The sequence below is a fragment of the Actinia tenebrosa genome, unplaced genomic scaffold (assembly GCF_029948245.1).
Source record: "Actinia tenebrosa isolate PJP-AT-01 unplaced genomic scaffold, QUT_ActTen_1.0 PGA_scaffold7__59_contigs__length_16204524, whole genome shotgun sequence".
Lineage (NCBI taxonomy): Eukaryota > Metazoa > Cnidaria > Anthozoa > Actiniaria > Actiniidae > Actinia > Actinia tenebrosa.
The window spans coordinates 2,228,939-2,249,221 of NW_028292584.1; the positions used below are offsets into that span (position 1 = coordinate 2,228,939).

Consider the following 20,283-nt stretch of genomic DNA (forward strand, 5'->3'; position numbering starts at 1 on the left):
TCACTTCCATATTCAAAATATTATACTTAATTAAATCAGATTATAATTGACTTACTTCATTCAAATCCCTAGTCGCATTGGTTGCTCCAATATAACGGTTGTTTATTGTGATGAAACTCGCAACTCTTTTGCTTTTTCGTCGTTTTTATTTCAAAGCTTGTGTTTGCGTCAAAATACTCACGGTATACCGGATGGATGATTTAATTACACGAGAAACGACCAGGGGGGTCTCGTACAATCAATCAGGACCGGATATTGCAAGGAAGGGTATATATGTACCTATTTGTCAAATAGGCTGCAGGAGTAGATTCTATCATTAGGTAAATTAGTGCCAATGACAGCCGAAGCCATTCTAAGACTGAATTCCAAATCCTTATTCTTTGTCTATGCGGTTATATGTCCATAGTTTTTTTTTTGTTTTTTGTTTTTTTGTTTTTTTTTTGCATTTAAGTAGGTTGGTAGGTGGGTAGGTGGCGGCGGGAAATTTGAACGCTCGACAGTTCTAAGCCCGATCAAACCAGTATTTCAATTAGAGTACAGCTCATAAATGCAAACCACAACATGAGTACGAAATCAAATCGAAATTCTAGGTTTGGTGGTGCAATGGGTGCAAAGACGACGCGGAATTCTAGAGATGACTACGCTTTCTGTGAGTCTCTCCTGTATGGAGGGAGGGAAGCCCGGTGGAAGAAATAGAAAGTATAGCTTGAGGAAAGAGGCTAAAGAAGCACTCAAAACCATTTTCGAAAAAAATAAAATCATAAAACCTGTCAAGAAGATGGCATGCCAAAACTTTGAAGCCACCATATATTTGCAGCTAAGGATTCCCCTCCCCTCAACACCCATCCCAACCCAATTTGATAAAAGCCTCTTCAGGTATTTACATTCTCTAAACGTACAACGTACGACAATCGAGTACTACATTATTATTATTCATGTAGTATAAGGTGATTAACATTAATGAGTTGCCACCACCAGTGGAAATAAACATTCAGATCTGATGTACAAATCAAAACAACCTGGAAGATCCGACCAAGATCAAAGATAAACAAATGATAGCTACCAAAATTAGCCAACACTCCCAGTACGTTTAAGCCGGAAACTGCTTATATTAGCTAGACTGAAAAGTATAGTAATAATAAAGTCGTTCATTGTGTGAAGTTGAGCATGATACTTTATTTTTTTCAAGACCATAGCTATGTTATCTACCAAAGACGTAGGGCAAGTTTAGTTTGCACACAAACAAGGATAGGCTGAATGTCAGCTGCAAAGGCGAAATGCTGAGTAAAATGTATAATTAACAATTTTAGAATAACAAAAACGATAAAAACAACTCATTTTATATTCCGGGTCTTTCGCCCGGAATAACCTCGTTCCCAAGCTCTATAACTTATCTATATTTCTATATCTTCATGTATTTCATAAGTGCTACGCGGTCCACATATTCTCATCTTGGCATCATAATTACCGCGACCTAACATCTATTTCACCCTGGCCTGCTCTAAGTCTGATCTCTAGATCGGTAGTAAAATTCCGAAGGTCGTGGGTTCGATTCCCAGCGAGGTCGGAAATTAATTTTTCCGAATTTAATTCCAAGGGTCTTTCGCCCGGAATATCCTCTTTCCCAAGCACTATAACTTATCTATATTTCTATATCTTCATTTTATATTAGGCGCATTAGTATTTAAGAATATGTTCAGAATACGATCAAATGGCCAAAAAGTAGACTTACTGCAGATGTTAATTGACCTTTCTCTAGTAAACCCATCTTTTTTTGTGAAATACGTGAAATTTTCTTTTAAGTTCCTAAGAAATAAAACCACGCAAACAATGGTTCAAGGTCGAGGATGGACTTGATGTGTTCACTGCATTATATTTTCTTGGTCACTCAGGCGAATTTGAAAAATGCCTTTTTGAAGAAGAGGCAAAATGTGAATACAAAAATTCAAAGGAATTGGAGCTACTACTGTGAATATGAATGACGTTGAATTATATTAAAACTAAGGCAAGGAAACAGCAGACGCGTCGAATTTTTAGAAAACCAATTACAAGCTTGAGCAGACAGCCAGCCCACGTTATGGTAATGTCCTTGAAAGAAATTTTGCCAATAACTTTGTCCTGAAACCATTTGCATTATAGACATTGATTATGTTATGGATTTTATAGTGAAATGCGGTAGCAACCGTAAGCTGTAATCAAGAACCTTTATTCACAGTTAAAAGTACTTTCATATAACAAAACGTACTTATATCTCGAAGTTTGCTAATTAAATACATTATTTACATGTAATGCTCCAAAGTCATTGGATGACCATGCTTCTTGAACTATTAGTGAAATTGCAGGTGTGTGCGCCTGTCAACTACACATGTCAACTATTCCCATCAAAATATTTCAAACTCTATCCACATTGAAAAAAATTGCCCATACATTTGGAATATTTGCTCTTTTCGGTCTTTTTCCTTTCTTTCCAAAGCAAAAGGTCGTGTTCTTAAAAGTAAAGTTATAATAGCACAATTAAACTGCGTGACAAAACATGTATAGCCAACAGATAGTATGAGCTTGTAAAATCAGCAAAAATATGGTTCCAAATTTTAACAAATTCCTATGAATTATATACCAAAATGTTCAGGAAAGCCCGGGGTTTTCAAACCACTTCTGTTTTTTTGACAAGTTTTGTTTTTATTTCAAGGAGAGACGATTTTCTAGCTTGACCCCGGTTATGTCATGCATTTTCTCTTGTAAAATACATCCAATAGCGTACATTCAACTCAAAAAGTACGGTAATTTTTTTCAATAGAATTCAATCTAAACCATATAATACAGTCCGTGAATAGTTGAATTAACTGAATCCACTTCTGTTTTTTGCCTAGATAGTCATTATTTTGAGAAAAGATCCAAAAACCGTATTTTTGAGACATAATTTGTATGGGCTTACATGATGGGGCGTGAGCTTGAAATCGTAGCTGACCAAATGTTAACAGATTGTTTCTGATGTAAGTTTTCCTTTATATTTTGATATATAATGACGAGCATCGCATTTATCAAAAATCTAAAATAAAAAATGGGGGTCACCATTCTCGATTTTGATTTATCTTGCAAAAAACATCTCAAAATAGTCGAAAACTGACACTTTTCCGAGTGGAGACTGGGGCGAGTCAGATAAAAATCACAATTTATCTACTCAAAAAAAGAGAAAAAAAGTGAAATTGGCTTCGAACATGTTTCTTATTTAGTTTTCAAAAGAAAAATGCCTACACTTCGTTATTTCTATGCTTTTAGTTGCATGCGCAGAAATAATACGCATTGCAAAACAAGGGAATTGCCTTATGCCGCAGATAGAGACACAAATGCTGAGCTAAATATTTTGGTGTTTTCAGAGTTGGCTAATCTTGTAGGTATTCTCTATTCAGTCAGTAGCTTCAATTTAGTGTTGCATAGCTTACCTAACACGATTTTGTTTGCCGAATCATCGTGGTTAAATCGGATACAAACTCGATAAATATTTTAGCTAGTGCCAGTCCATTAGCCATGATGAATTCTTGTTAGAAACTCAGTGTGATCGATGAGCCGAGACAAGTCGAATAAACTTGTTTCAAATTCCACCGAATATGGCTGGAAACAATATCAAAGCACTAGTAATTGCTAAAGCGAAAAAATTTATAAAAAATTTGATTGTGCCAAGAAAACGAAAGCAAACACAAGGACCAACAAACCAACAAACCAACAAACCAACAAACCAACAAACCAACAAACCAACAAACCAACAAACCAACAAACCAACAAACCAACAAACCAACAAACCAACAAACCAACAAACCAACAAACCAACAAACCAACAAACCAACAAACCAACAAACCAACAAACCAACAAACCAACAAACCAACAAACCAACAAACCAACAAACCAACAAACCAACAAACCAACAAACACAAAGGTACTAAAGTCAAGCCCGAAGGGGGAGGGTTAGCACATGGGTGGGTAATCAAAACATTACACATTCTCAAACTTTTTTTGAATTGTTTTAAAATTATTTTGCTTTTCTTTTTCAATTTGAAAATAACTGAAACAATAATATAAGAATAAGTTTGCCGTTTCTGCTTTTAATTTGCCATAGTGTGTCCAATTCCTATTCCAGGAACTTGTTGCTTTAAATACAAATCATCCTCAGGCTGAGACTAGGTAAATACACGGGAAAACCGATGATGATTTATAAAATACAAAATATATAAATCATGCGTGGGAACGTATTAGTCTTTGCTTTAATAATGAAGCTTTGAAATAAATATTTAAGACTGTATCAACTTTTGGATGCAAAATTTAATTCCGGCACAGTTTAGTTAGTAAATAAGGAAGCGCAAGTCTTATGATTGCTGGGGAATCGCATGAAATGCCAGCTATCATTTGATTGGCTATGATACTCACGAGGCAATTTGTCTGTATTGAGTTTTTACGTTGTACTACAAACACACGAGATTCAATTAAATACAGGGATATTTGCTATTGTTACTATCACGCCAACAGTAACTTATTAGTGTTAAAATAATTAAAAAAATTACTCTGAGATAAATGACGCCGCAATTTATTGATCGTGTTTGATACAGATCTTTCTAAGGTAAAGAAAAGAAAACAGACGCTTCTCCATCGTGGTGTGAATATATAATGAGGCCAGCCCATACTGTTTGACTAGAGATGTGTAAAGAATAACAAGAACCACATATACCTTAGTTTGGCTTTTTAAGCAAGTTTATACCTGGATTTTTATAAACAGTGTTTTATGTATCTATATACCAGTTTATTTACGATTTCAGACAATAAAGAAAGATAGTGACAGAGAAAAAGCCGAAACGTATAAAATGTAAGACCAAAAGAAAAAACGAAAATAGAAAAAAAAGTTTTTTCTTGTTTCTCGAAAAAGGAGCGAAGACGCATAAATAGCCCAAGGCAATAAGACTTGATGTCAGTTGATGTATACGTCTATATATAATTCTAGCCGGGTACTGACAACGTAACGAAACAAAGTTATTCTAATTAAGCCAATGAGCAAGCTTTAATATTCACATTTCGCTACAGTTGAAATAATGATATGGGTCTGTCACCAGTATAGGTGCTCTCTTGTACTAGTGGTAGGAACTTGTAGATAAATTGGATCACCGTAAAAAGCTTTGTGAAACTGACGTTTCGGACGTTAGTCCTTCGTCATGTTTCACCGCTTCCCGCTAGATACGAAGGCCCGTGTCATACTTCGTGACGTAACATAACATGTTTTTACCATGTTACTGATGAAGCTACGCAAGTATGTCGACAAGCGACACTCACTTTAAAAGATGTAAGAGTAGGAGGTAGGTTAAAAAAAAGAAAAAGAAAAAGAAAGAAAGAAAAAAAAAAAACGTATATAAGAAATATAAGGAAAAGAGACAGAAAATGTTATATATAGCTTTTTGTATATCTGTATATGTCGATAAGCGATGGTGGTGAATATTATGTACTTATTGACTGAGCCGGAGTGGGAGGGCCGTAAGGGAAAATATTTGGCTCGAGGTGATGCCCCGGGGGTGATGCCGTACGGACCAACACAACGAGGTCCGTACAAATGACCGAGAGCCAAATATTATCCCGTACGGCCCAACGTAACTCAGTCAATAAGCATTTTATCATACGACCCTCACGAAAAGAAAAATAATAAAAGAAAAGAAAGAAAATGCAGTCGCAGGTTTCGAGCAGAGCCGTACTCGCTCAAAGCCGTACGGGCCTGCTCACGCCATTTTCCCGAAGATTTTTTAAAGAGCGCGCGCCCGGGCAGATACGGGACATATGATAACAAACTCTACTTGATATGTAAATTAAAAAAAATAAAAAAATAATGAAAAAAATCGTAAAACTAAAAACGGAAAAAATAAATTAAGAAAAATATTGGCAAAGTTAAATTTTCGCCTAAAAAACTTGATCGAGGATTTATTGATCGTCAGTATATTACCAAGCATTTATCTTATTGGTACTAAAAAGGACGTCTGGAGGTGTTTTTACTAGAATCGAAAATTCTTAATAAGATTGAAATCAGAATAGTAATTTAAAATGTATGTGTGTGATAGCAAAATATAGTAAATGTTGTATGAGACACAGTGAACCATGATGGTAAATCGTACACGTTTTCTTTATCACCGACATAGGGTGCAGAATCTTTTTACAAACTAAACGGTTTTCTCTGCGCCTTTCTTCTTTATTTACTACCTGTATTTTGTAAATTTATTTATTTGTTTTCATAGTTTTTCGTGGAAAATAAGAACCTCAGCTTGAAACCATTTATTACCGTTTCATGTAACATTGATATTCAGAACATTAATCTAAAATTTGTGGATGATAACATTGATTACGAATATCTGTCAAGTGTCGCTAGCTGCAGTAACAAGAATATGCATGATTTTATATTTCTTGATAAGATTGAAAAGTCGAACAAAAAACATTGTCATATGGCAAGTGATTTATTATATATGCTTAGAAACCAAATGAATCCGAGAATATAGTGTCATGTAATGGCAAGGGAAAGCATGTTAGGATGACTGTGAAATACTAAGCCCAAAGCGAAAAACGAGAAGCCATCAAACTAGTATGGTTTGGTTTACGAAAAAGAAAACTTTTGACATTTTTGGATTTTTTCTTTTACTTTCATTTCTTTTTGTATATATATATATTTTCCAATACGTCAAAGTTTCTGCGTTTCAAATAAAATAGTAATACCATCCACGAGTTCTGGATTCGTAAGTCCAAAATAATCCAAAATTAAACTCCTTATCCTTTTAAGATGTTTAAAGACTTTCACGGTTTCAGCTCAAGCCAATAATTTCGAACCATGACATGACCAATTATAGACAATGCCGGAAAGGTTGGTTTTTTAAAGCTTGTGTTTAATTTCGATCTTCGAATTCTAAAGCTTTAATTTCAATCTTCGAGCTTTAGCTTTAACGACTATTTACTTTAGTTTCTGTCGAAAAAGCCTTTTGCCTTTTGTAACTTTGTCTTATTTCCATCTGAATGGCGCCACGTTAGGCTGTTCTACTGTAAACTACTGTTACCGAAAAATGAAATTTGTAATTCAAAAAGCGTTAAAATTTTAGTAATTTAAAATGAAAATTGTTTTATAACTGCAAGAGAATGTGCATAAAACATTTTGCTACTTACAGTGAAGACGTTTGAAGAGAAGAGATTTTGCTTTTCATTCAATTATGGTGAAGCTGCTACTGTACTTGTTGATACAGGTCTTGTGAAGAGTTTCTGCTCGTCGTCATCTATCTCATCACGTCCCAGAATTGAACTCTAGCTTTTAAAATTACAAAACCTCATCGTTGAGTTTCTCATTCATTAACAATGTGACCATATGGCACGACGGGTCGCGTTCACAGTGTTATTCGAGATGGCGGCTCGACCCCGCATTGTTTCTTACTTCAATGCCGAAAGAAATCTGTCGAAAGATCAAACATTAAGGCTAGATAAAAACTTTAGTTTAATCATTTCGAAAGTCATAATTAAGGTGGTTTATCAGTTATAAATATACAACTCGTGGTTTTTCGTTTATTTCATTTAAACCAAAGTAAACGATGCACTAAATAATTAAAGAAATATCCCGAAAATCTACAGAAGAATGAGCTATTTATTTATACAGAAATGCATTCAATATTTAGACAAAAATAAGTTAATTCAAAAAGGACGTTTGTATCGAAGCAATGTGGACTTAATTCATGGAATGATTGGTTTATTTTTAGAGAGCTTTGATGGATGGCTGCTCAGGATCATATATTAAACAATTGTAAAATGAAACAGAGAATGGCAACCAAAGGACCAAAAGATAGCTTACCGCTACCAAGTAAGTTTGCTGTACGAAAAATGAAAGTCAAAGCTACTGGAAATAAGAAAGGCTAATTCGCAGAAGTTTAATGACGGCACAGGTGAATGGAAAAATTAGATAATTTTTTCTAGCGATGACAAGAACAACCCTTGCCAGCTTGAAAGCCCCTATTTTTTCAACAACCATTCACACAACTCCCCGCATGGTTTTGCATTTTTGGGTTAATGTATGTAAATCGTTAATTTGCCATTACCAATTAACTTTAATGAGCTGTTATCTTTGCAAATATGTGGCTAAATGAATAAATGAAATTCCACTAACAACACCTCCACCAACACCAACAACTTAACATGAATGGGCATCATTTATCCATATCCATCCAACATACCGACTGCAATACTTTGCAAAAATTATAATTTGCCAAAATGTTACGAAACACCGCAGTTTTCCTTATATTTCTATTAAAAGTGGACCTTTTTTTAAAATTGTCTTGAATGCGTGGCTAACATGGAAATATAAAAGAATCTCACTTTTTGTCATTGGAATTTGAGGCTTTCTTTTGTATTTCCATGTTAGCCTCGCATTTAAGACGATCTTAAGAAGGGTCGATTGAGTGTAAGCTCCTTCGTGTGATTCCCTGGTCAGTATAGCAGAGTCTAGTTCCTAAGGGAAAGAAGGAGGATAGACAGTCTGCTTGCAGGAAATGGCTTGTTTGTTATAAAAACAACAACAAGACACCACCAACACCTAGTAAAAGCAACAACGACAATAATACAAATGAACAACGATGAGCAAAGTAGTAGCAAAAATGAACAAAAACAATAGAAGCAACAACAAAAAACCATGCTGGCCACCAATACACGCAGAGACGATAGCAACAATAACAACAGCGACAACAACAACAACAACAAAAGACGACTTAACTTTAATTTCAAAAGAAAATTGAAAGTAAGAATGTTACATGGCATAAAGGTAAAAAACTCCTACGCTTGCATGACAAATCGATCTAGAGTCACGTTGGTAATGATCATTTTTTCAAAACATTTGTTCGGATTCTCATGCTTTTTAACTGGGATGATTTTAATTCGAAAAATTGACAGGAATAAATCACGACATGGCATTGTCTGGGTACTTAAGACGTCGGGCTTTGGTTTAATTTGTTTTACAGACGAGCCACACATGTTGTTTCACTTGTAGTCTAATGAGATTATGCGATGAACTTTCATAGTAATCTTACAATAATTTGCATTTTTCGATTCAAGTTATTCTGCGCAAGGTTTACTGGGCAACTGAAAAACATACCACTTTAAAAAGATCATTATTTTTTTTATAGGAAAACTATAAACTTTGGGATCAAAGAGGTAAATTAAGGCTTCGCTATTGGTGGAACTGATTTGACTTTAAAATTCTTCCTTTTTTCAGCTGTAAAACAAAGCTTTTATTTTTTCTGGAAATTAGTGCAACCGTAGAAGCTTGTTTGCACTGTTCAAGAAAAATAAACATCAAAGCAAATTAACTTTTATTTTAATGACGAAATTGTGGCCCAATCCAACAGCGCGCCATCGTTAACAAACAAAACAAACTCAAGCTCCAATATTAACGATATTCAAAAATTAATTTCTCTGTCATTAAAGAGTTAATGTTTGTTTTTGTACGATGAATAACATTAAGAGAGCAATAGTGACACAATGTTGACATATATTCAAAAGTATTGGACCTAACCTCGAATCTCGACACGAATGGTTATGAGATGATTAATTTAATGTTGCAGTTTCAATGGCTAAGCTCGGTTTTAATGTAGCATTTCCTCGATTTTCCATGTTTTAAAAGCCTATTTTTTTTGCTTGCCACCTTTTTATTTTCCTTAGTTTTCATTTACTGCATTCATTTGGTTTTGGTCTGGATATAGAAATTAACGCTTTTTCTTGTTCCTACGAACCCTTTTTTTCTTGCTTTCTTGTTTAGTTTTAATTTACACACCTTTCACATGCTAGAGGACAGATTGGGTATATATGTGTTGTATTCAATTATTACTTCATGTCACATTTGTTTCGAACGGGATCGATATGTTTGTTGCTTACATGCTTGTTCACTTAGTGACTTACGGCTCTTCAAAATAGAAAGACAGTTGGTGGTAAAGGACATTTATGATCGGAAAACACGACAAGCCCGGCAGTACGCCATATATAGACACCTTTCACTGAGTCCCGAGGGGAATTGTTCTGGAGGACAAAACAATTGTTTTTTTGTTTTTGTTTTTGCATAAGAAAAGACAGCGTATTGTTTTGTCCCCCAGAACAATTCGTCTAGGAAATCAATGCAAGGGGTCTATAAGATAAGTAGCCTCAATTTCGTATCTACGAATAACTGTACGAAAAAACCGGCATATATCAATAGTAAATCCGTGATCTAAGAATATAACTGAAACAAACACACATCTAACCCGTACCGTCTGTCCTAGCACCCTTGCGGAGACTGTAGTATATATATATATCTTGAAGACTGCTTCTAAGGCTTTAATTGACTCTTTTATTTATTTTGGGAATAAACGTTTTTGTCACGTGAGCAGGAAACGAAAGGGGAAATTACACATCAGCTGATTCGGTGAATCAAAAGAATATGTCACGTGTTCATACTTTGAAGCGTCAACATCAGCTTATTTGGGAGATCAAATGAGCAGGACACAAGATCATACTTTTCGCGTCAAAACGTCAAGTAATTACAATAGAAGACCTGCACAAGAGGTCACGTGATCAAATCCGCCATTTTCGTTGGCATTTTACAGGTTTTTAGGTATGCGAGAATGTAAACAAAGATGGCGGACTCGGGTAGCTATGTTTTGGGGTGATAAAAAGGTAAATTAGCGCACTAAATAACTATAAGAATCCCATATATATTTCTTGCACGAAATATACTCTTAGTAGATATTTAAAGTAGAGTTTTGCTATTACCTCGCAAAGTAGACAAAAAAGGGTATTTTTCCGAAACGATGTGAAGACCTAAAAAGTGTTAAATCTTGTTTCGCCGACCGCTTCATAACCTCAAAACATACCATAGTTTTTCCTCTTTCTGGAAAATTAATAGCAATAAATATACTTACGATATCTACTAAAAGTATATTTCTTACAAAGAAAAAGGATCCGAATTTTTCGAGAATGAAGTTGAAAAATACTTGACAATTTTCGACAAGATTTTTTTCTGTTTTGAGGTCATGAAGCAGCAGGCGAAACAAGATTGATCACTTCGTTTGATTCGATTAATCGATCATGACATTTTAGTGCAAGTCGTCTATTAGGTGAATCAAATCAACAAGTCACGGTGATCATACTTTTCGCGTCAAAACGTCAGCTAATTGGGTGGATCGAATGAATGGGTCACGTGATCATACCTTTCCCTTCAAAATTTTAATTAAAAATCTTATCTAATGTGGTATAATTGTAAGGTTTTGTTTCTTTTTAAGGCAGTACCGGATCTTCAAAATTCTTCAATGATTTCTTTTTTTAATTCTGTCATTTAAAGTTCATGGTTAGGGTATTCAGATAATGAAAAAAGAGAAGGGGGTCAATGTATTGGTTATTGAGATATAAGGCTTCAAAAAAGAGGGATTTTTCAGTTTTCCGCGCGTTTTTGCCGAAAATCTGCCTCCTCTAATAAATTCAAATTACTCGAATCGATTTAACAAAGAAAAATAGAAAACTGCTTTAAACTATAGGTGTTGAGTCTAGAAAACATATCTAATTGTAGATGAAAAATCCATCCAATCTTTTGCAAGTAGTGTGAAAAGTTAATTCTAGAAGTGAAATTGGGGGTCACCGTACTAATAGACGAGCTATGAGTGACTAAATCCAAGTTTTTAGTCAAAAAACACAAATCCTGACCGCGCGGGACTGGGTTCTAGTACATTAACCTCCGTCTGAAACATGTCAAATCGTCTTTGTAATCTCCACAAAATCTAAGACGTATTTCGAATTGATTTTGAGAAAAACATGTCAAGTTCATTTTTTGTTACTTCATTTTTATAAAGTCATGAATTTGTCGTTTTGAATCAAAAGAATGATCAAGTCATGCAATGAAGATCTAGATCTAAGCATGTTTTGAAAACATTTCATTTTTGCCTCAAAAGTTCCATGAATAATTAGCGAAATACTTTGTTAAGTTATAGAAAAGGATTCAACTTCCGACATTATTTAAATCAATTTTCAAAACAGCGCAAAGAAAGGGTAAAAAACGAGATGCGCGAAATGGATGCGCAGTAGCAAGGGTCCGGAACTACCTTAAGCACTTAAGAGCGGCTGCCCGTAAAAAATTCGCGGCAACAGTCAAAAAATCGATTTTGTTCAAACTTTGAAGTTAGATATCCTATCATAGAACATTAACCCCTGTGCACTTATAGTTTTGCAAAATTGTGTTTTGTTTGGAAGAAATTTGAATGTTTATGCAAACAGGCAAATATGCTAATTTGACGACTCTAAAATTGAGATGAATCATCGATCTTGAGTACAAAATACAATCAATACTTCACCTTTCTAACCTAATGAACTTCAAATATGATATCGCTATATGCCTCACAACGATTTTCGGGCATGTAGCTGTAACGAGGAATTTCGAAACGTCTAACAGAAACACACAAAGACTATCTAATAGCCCAGTTTAACATTGGTTAAACTATAGGAATAGAATCCGTAATATATTTCTATTTTTCATAGCTATAGGAATAAAATCCGTAATATATTACTATTTTTATTATTTCCAATAACGTCAACGCAGGTTTTTGAATGTATTTGCTTTACCTTGTGATCACTAGCCATCATCAGAAACCAAATGTATAACAAGCATTTTGGAAACCTTTGAGTATAATGGTGATGTCTCTAAAATACTATTTGTGTAACCAGTTAAAGGTTGTATATTTAATAAAGCCTGGGATAACGTCACAGTCAGTAACATATTGGAAGCAACTCTCAAATAAAGAAATATTTCACCATTCAACTATTCACTTGATGTAGAATCAATACTGAAAATAACTGATGTATCAGGGGTTAGGTGCACTTTAACAAGGCCAAGAAAAAGACAAACGACTCTTAATTTATGATCTTATATGTGAAGATTAGGACCAATAACGAGATTTTTCAACGAACACACTTACATGGGCGGATATATTAAATTATCCTATAGATCATATCAAGGACACTCGAGAAAAGACCTGATGATATAACAAAGAACCACTATACTATTTGTTCTGCTTTTTCTTATGCAAACAAATAGGCATGGTATATATCATAGCATATCGGGGCAAGAATGGATACAATATCGCAATAGAGGGCCTCGTTCCGCATAAAGATAAAGTAAGTGAACTTCAAATGACAGGTCCATTGTCTCTCTGTTTGTCTGTCTGTTCTTTTTTTTAAGAATAAAAAATAAATTTCGTTTCATAAAATTTTGCTCCAGTCAGCTATGCACTAAATAATCAGTGTTGTAGGACAATTATGTATATTCCAAGATGAATGAGATCATAGTCAATGGAGCGGAATGGTTGGGAAACCTATTGTTGTATGTTTTTGTTCGACTTCATCTATTGTTATATGACGTTGACCATGCACAGAGACAGAAACGTTGCTCAGTTTTTTCATAGTATTCGGGAATATAGAAGCAGGGGAGGCGAAAGCTGAAATCTTTGGGGGGGGGGGGGGGGGAAGGGTCATTGAAATATTATGTTTAACGCTATGCGATAATGACCGCTATTTTGTTTGATTGCAGACGCATGCGCCGTAAAACTATGACTGAGAAACAATATTTTGTGGAAGGGGGGGGGGGGGGGGCAGGCCCCCAAAAAATTTCGTGGGGGGGGGAGGGAGCATGCCCCCCCCCCCCGGCCCTCCCGGTTCCGCCGCCCCTGATGAGTTTATTTCCCTAAAAAAGCTTCTAAAACTAGTCAATATTTGTAAATAAATCATATGTGATTAAGATTAATTGTTTATTTGAAAATAAAATCTTCTTTTTTCATCCTTTCATACTACTTATCATCTAGTAACTTAAATGCATCTGCGCGGAAATATTCATCCCCATAGTTTGTGGTCATCGAATAAAAGTTTTCACTGGCAAAATGTTCATACATGAAACTAATAAGGAAATGAGTATTTTTAGCCATACTTGCTTTGGTTCACTCTGCACGGTCAGTATCACGTGATGGTACGGTTAAACTTCAAACGCAAAACGATAGCTTAGTTCTATGGAATTTCCAAACCATTCCGCTCCATTAACTATGATGAGATTAATAAGATCATAACCATCATCTTCTAAAACTCATGAATAATTGATGAGTATTTAGACCTATCAGGTCCTTCAAATCCATCACGTGCATGGATCTTTATACCAGATAAAGAAACTCGACAAACTAAAAAGACTGGGGGCGGTTTTGACTTCGGACGCAGGGGAAATCGGGGCTGATTGTGCTCACTGAACTGGAACACATAGAGATGTGGTGTATTTGTGTTTTATTATGTACGATCGTCATATATAATTACATGTCAATCAATGCAAATCTAACATTTCCTCCCTTCTTAGTTATGAATCACTGTGATAGAAAAAATAACTCAATAATAATGTCTCTGAATGTTCATATCTATTATGACTGTCCTAATATTGTTCATACATATAACGTTTTGGTGGGCTTCTGTGCCTTGTTGGGTATCGATGTCCTTTGCCTTGTCCTTCTTGCGTCATGTTGCTCTTAGCGGGGGTAACTTTCTTGCTTGTCTGGGTTGTGCTGACTGATGGCTGTTCTACTGCTGATGGGCAGACATCTTCTGCTGGTCTTGGTTGAGGGTCACTTTGATTTTCATCATGCTTCCTTTCTTGGATTTGGTCTGTGTGCCTTCTCCAATAACTTCCAGCTTCTGTTTTGACTTCATACATCAATGGTCCTAGTTGTGTGTTGATGGTTCCATTAACCCACTTGTCTTGTCCTCTGTAGTCTCGAACTGTCACTGGCTGTCCATCATCAAACAAGCGTATAGGTGTTTTCTTCTCAAGTGCTTTCTTCATTTGTTTCTGCTGCACTGTGCTTTTTACATCTGGCTTCATCAAATCCAGACGTGAACGTATGTTTCGACCAAGGAACATTTTGGCTGGTGTTTCGTTAGTGGTAGCATGAGGTGTGTTGCGGTACATCAGTAGGAAATTTGCTATCTTCTTGTTTAAAGAGGCTGATTCTGATTTCATTGCCTTCATACTCTGTTTGAAGGTTTGCACGAATCTTTTTGCTTGTCCATTCGTTGCAGGATGGAACGGTGCTGATCTAAAATGGTGAATCCCATTGCTCTTCATGAATGTTTGAAATTCCTCTGACGTGAATTGCGGTCCGTTGTCAGAAACGAGCTGCTGTGGTACGCCGTTTCTTGCGAATACTGAGCGTAGTACCTCAATAGTGCTTGTTGCTGTGATCTTGTTCATTGGAAACACCTCTGGCCATTTAGAGTGTGCGTCGACTATAATCAAAAACTGTTTGTTCATAAATGGTCCAGCAAAATCGATATGGATGCGTTCCCAAGGTGAACTTGGCCATTCCCATGGGTGGATGGGTACCTTTGTTGGGTTGTTTCGTACTTTGTTACAACCAGAGCAGGTTTTGGTTATCTGTTCAATTTCGGAGTCGATTCCTGGCCACCAGATGTGACTTCTAGCGAGGGCTTTCATTTTCACTACGCCTAGGTGAGTTGAATGGATGACCTCCAATACTTGTTTCCTTAGGGTGTCTGGAATGATTACTCGTATTCCCCACATGAGACATCCCTGATACGTTGTGATTTCATCTCGACGATTGTAGTACGCCAGTAGTAACTTGTCGTCTGGCTTAGTTGACCATCCAGACATGGTCTGTTCATAGACTCTACTTAAGATCTTGTCCCTTGTTGTCTCTCGCCTGATTGTTGCGCTTGTCACTGGTAACTGTTCAAACTGACTTAAGTGAAAAATGTCAACAGCTTCTTCCTTTTGATCCTCTGGGGTTACTTCGAACGGTAGTCTTGAAAGGGCGTCAGCGTTAGTGTGTCGCTTAGTGTTCCTATACTCTATGTCGTAAGTATAGCCTGATAGAAACATAGCGTATCGCTGTAGTCTTGTAGCTGTGGTCACTGGTATGCCTTTGGTTGGGCTGAAGATGGTTACTAGTGGTTGATGATCCGTAACCAACGTAAACTGTCTTCCGTAAAGGTAGGTGTGGAATCGTTTGATTCCAAAGATGATTGCTAAAGCTTCTTTGTCAATTTGAGAGTAGTTTTTCTCTGCTTTCGTTAAGGTGCGAGAAGCGAATGCTATTGGTCTTTCTTGTCCATCGATGATATGGGACAGAACTGCGCCGACTCCATATGGTGACGCGTCGCATGCTAAGCGGATAGGCTTCTTGGAATCATGGTGACACAATACCAAATCTGACGTGACCATCTCTTTTACCTTCTCGAAGGCTTTGTCACATGCTTTCGTCCACTGCCATGCTTTACCTTGTTCCAGTAGCTGGTGGAGTGGTCTCATTACCGAGGCTAGGTCTGGTAGAAATCTGTGGTAATAATTTACGAGGCCAATGAATGCGCGAAGCTGAGTGACATTCTTTGGTGCTGGAGTATCACGCACTGCTTTAATCTTTTCCTCTGTCTTGTGTATGCCGTGCTTGTCTATCTTGTGTCCACAGTATTCGATCTTATCTTGGAAGAACTGGCATTTTTCTAGGTTGACCTTGAGTTGGTACTGTTGCAGACGGCTCAACACACTATCCAGATTGTTAAAATGTTCGGTATTGTCCTTACCAGTTATTATCATGTCATCTAGGATGCATTGGACTGATGGTATTCCTTGCAGAATCTGTTCCATAGTCCTCTGCCATATTGCTGGTGCAGAAGCGATTCCAAACAACATCCGGTTGAACTGGTATAGACCCTTGTGCGTATTTACAGTTAAATACTTCTTTGAGTTTTCTTCCATCTCCATGTGTAGGTAGGCTTGCCTCAAATCGATCTTTGTGAACTTTTCTCCATCTGCTAACGATGCGAACACATCTTCTATCCTGGGTAACGGGTACTGGTCCACTGCAAGCTGGGGATTAACTGTGAGCTTAAAGTCTCCGCAGATTCTTACTCTTCCGTTTTTCTTGAGTACGGGAACTATGGGTGTGGCCCATTCGCTTGTTTCCACTTTGGATATTATTCCCATTTTCTCTAGTTCGTCTAATTCTCGCTCCACCTTTGGTCTCAAGGCATATGGTAGTTGTCTGGCTTTCAGAAATACTGGTTGCGGTTCCTCTTTGAACTTTAATGTCGCCTTGATGTCCTTCACTTTCCCAATTCCTTCTTCAAAGACTGTTGGATATTTGTTTAAGATATTGTCTAGTGCGTTGTTGGTACTTGCAGGTTCCTTATTCAGTGTTAACACGTTGTTTATCTCTTTCCATTCTAACTGTATCGCTGCTAACCAATCTCGGCCAAACAGTGCTGCTGTGCCTCTCTCGACTAGATATAATTCGAGGTTTTTCTCTTGATTGTTGTACTTTACCTTGACGCGTGTGATTCCTAACGGATGAATTTTCTCTCCTGAGTAGGTTTTTAAAACAACTTTTGTGGGCTCAATTTTAGCCTTGCCGACTTGCTTCTCAAATTCATCTTTAGACATAACTGAAACTGCTGATCCTGTGTCAAGCTCCATTGATACTTTCTTTCCATTAATATTTAATGGTAGTTGAATAGGCTTAGTTTTCTTCTCTTTTATCGAATTAATGTCTAAGCTTCCTACGGGAAGTTCATTGTCGCTGTCCGACTCGTCTTCGCTATCGGCATTGTTATCGAGGGCGTGTACATTCCGGCGTGTATGGCGGCGTGTTTGTTGTCTGCGTTTAGCTAAACATGCTTTCTCGATATGTCCTTTCTTCTTGCAAAAATAACATGTAGCTTCTTTATGTTTACATGAATTAGATGAATGACCTGGTTTATCACATCTAAAACACGTATTATCTCTTGGTTTAAGCTGATTTTCGGTTGGTTTTCTAGGCTTTGCTTTAGCTATCTTGTTTACACCAACTTCTTTGTGCTTACCTTGTAATTCAATGGCGTCTTTCGCGGCCATTTCCATTGCTACGGATATTGCGATAGCTTTTTCCAGTGGTAACGTAGATTCAGAAAGCAATCTTTTCTGTATTCCGGTATTACGGATTCCACATACTAATCTATCTCTGAGTGTGTCGTTCAGGTTATCGAAGTTGCAGTGAATCGCCAACTTCCTTAGTTGTGCTACATAGTCGTTTATAGTTTCTCCTTCGTCTTGCATTCTTGTATGAAATCGGAAACGTTGAGTGATTACAGACGGTTTAGGCGATAGTTGTCTCTCCAAAAGGTGTACGATGGTATTATACTCAAGCTCAGAAGGCTTTTCTGGGGCTGCTAAATTCCGTAAGAGATTATAAGTTTTACTTCCAAGTAGCGTAAGAAGCGCGGGAACTTTCTTCTCTGTTTTGATCTCGTTGACTGTAAAATATTGTTCCAAACGCTCGATGTAGGCACTCCATGTTTCTGTAGCTTCGTCGAATGGTTCTATTCTTCCAATAAAGGCCATTTTGTTTGTGAAAACCAAGGAAATCTCACATTATTTCAAGAAGAAGTCCTCCGAATTTTTACAATGTGGCCATCCTCGTCGCCAGTAATTGTGGTGTATTTGTGTTTTATTATGTACGATCGTCATATATAATTACATGTCAATCAATGCAAATCTAACAGAGAACTCTTGGTCACCAAACTGTAACTTCTAGAGAACCCTTGCCTATTCAACTGGAATGTATAGAACACTGAGTTTTAGAAAATTCGTGGTGGTTTTGTATCGGAGATATAGATCACTCTTCCGTTCAAACAAAGGTACAATGAACTAATTTCCACGTGACTAAGTGTTATCTAAAGCCTTGTAGTTACCGAGGTGATATAAAACCTGTTTGAAAACCAGTTTATCTCGTTTCCTCACTCTCCTAACATTTTCGTTTTCAACAATATTTTATGAAATTCCGCATGAATGTTATTCGTCAAGAAACGATAACTAACTAAAAACATTTCAAGAAGGAATCATTAAAAGTTTTAGTTTTACTACTTGAAATTTAAAACCTCCTCTTAAAAATATTTTTTTGTTTGAGCCAAATCTACGTAGAACTCTCAGAATTGCCTTGAAAATCGAGCAAATGGGCCAAGAAATTTCATTTTCTTCCGAAACATCTTTAGGAATTTTATTACTATGTTTCACTGAGTTGCCCTTTACTTTCAGATTTATACAATTGAGGGTGGTTTATCTGTTGAACTTGTCACGTGCTAGCGTTTCACGTTGTATGAAACTAGAGACAATATCCTACACAGGTATTTCAATGAGTAGAAATAGTTCAAAGTTAGTTAAATACTTACAATATGTGAGGACTTCACTATAGCAGCGTGCGATTTTGATATTTCACAAGAACGCACTTATTTACATCTATCGCAGTCAGGCGAGACTCCAGAATATTCCGATAATCACCTACACTTTTTTTTTTTTTCATTTCAAAGTAGTTAGCAGTTTTCCATTTCCTTGAACTTTAAAGTGATCGACGTCTAAAGTCTGTAATCAAGTATTATTTCCCGTCACTTACGCTCTAATTAGAATACTCTGAATGATGGCAGTAATTGCACACATCATTAAAAAGGGCCGATCCGGAGGTTATGTGGCATAATGTTTCTGAACTCGATAAGTTTCAACATTTTAAAATGATAGCGGGATCAACCATTTCCTTTCTTTCTTTCTTTCTTTCTTTCTTTCTTTCTTTCTCTAACCTTTTCGCTTTATTGTTCTTAATTATTTCTATGTCAATATTTTTTTTTGAACTAGTTTACAGTATTAGTAAGGTCGACTGCTTTTATTTAAAAAATTAGGGGCACACTTACACCTGACGACCGAGCATCTTACGATCTCGTTTTACAATGCAAAAAATAGGGATTTTGTATTTATTAGAGCATGGAAGGAGGGATATGAGGTAAATCATTAATTTTAGCATCGCAGTTATCGATTTTCTGTTGGCTGGCAAGGGTTTACCTGCAGGCAGGTTGATTATGTAAAGTGTGACACTAAGTCAGACTTGATTTTGTTCTAAGAAAATTATCTTCCTGCGGCGTTAAAAGTCAACAAATATTTCACAACCTACCCCTTCATACTTCTCAACAAGTATTGCTTTTCCATATTGTGAATCAATCCCCAGACGCACTAAACTTCAACTTTCACTCGTAAATCAAACTATGCTATTGCCTTAACTAACGAGACTCCCTTAAGGCGTTACAAAAGAGATAAACCTACATTCTAGCCCCATCCCACCCCACCCCTAAAATTAAGACTTTGTTGCCCTTTCACATGACGTAATAAATGGAATAACCTTTATGGGGGTAATAAGAATGTTACA

The 20,283-nt window shown here is 36.5% G+C and overlaps 1 protein-coding gene across 4 annotated transcripts in view; it reads right to left on the bottom strand.

Annotated features, from left to right (window-relative positions):
* The window catches only part of LOC116288562 (gamma-aminobutyric acid type B receptor subunit 2), a 90,123-nt gene extending 82,765 nt beyond the window's left edge, over nucleotides 1-7,358 (bottom strand). For 2 of the 4 annotated variants that reach the window (XM_089040555.1, XM_089040553.1), the window contains exon 1: nucleotides 7,178-7,353. The gene's annotated coding sequence lies outside the window, so the exon portion shown is untranslated. Of the gene's footprint in view, nucleotides 1-7,177 lie in introns of all 4 variants that reach the window. The other 2 variants (XR_016121787.1, XM_089040562.1) reach the window with 2 other exon arrangements.
* Nucleotides 7,359-20,283: the final 12,925 nt, after the last annotated feature.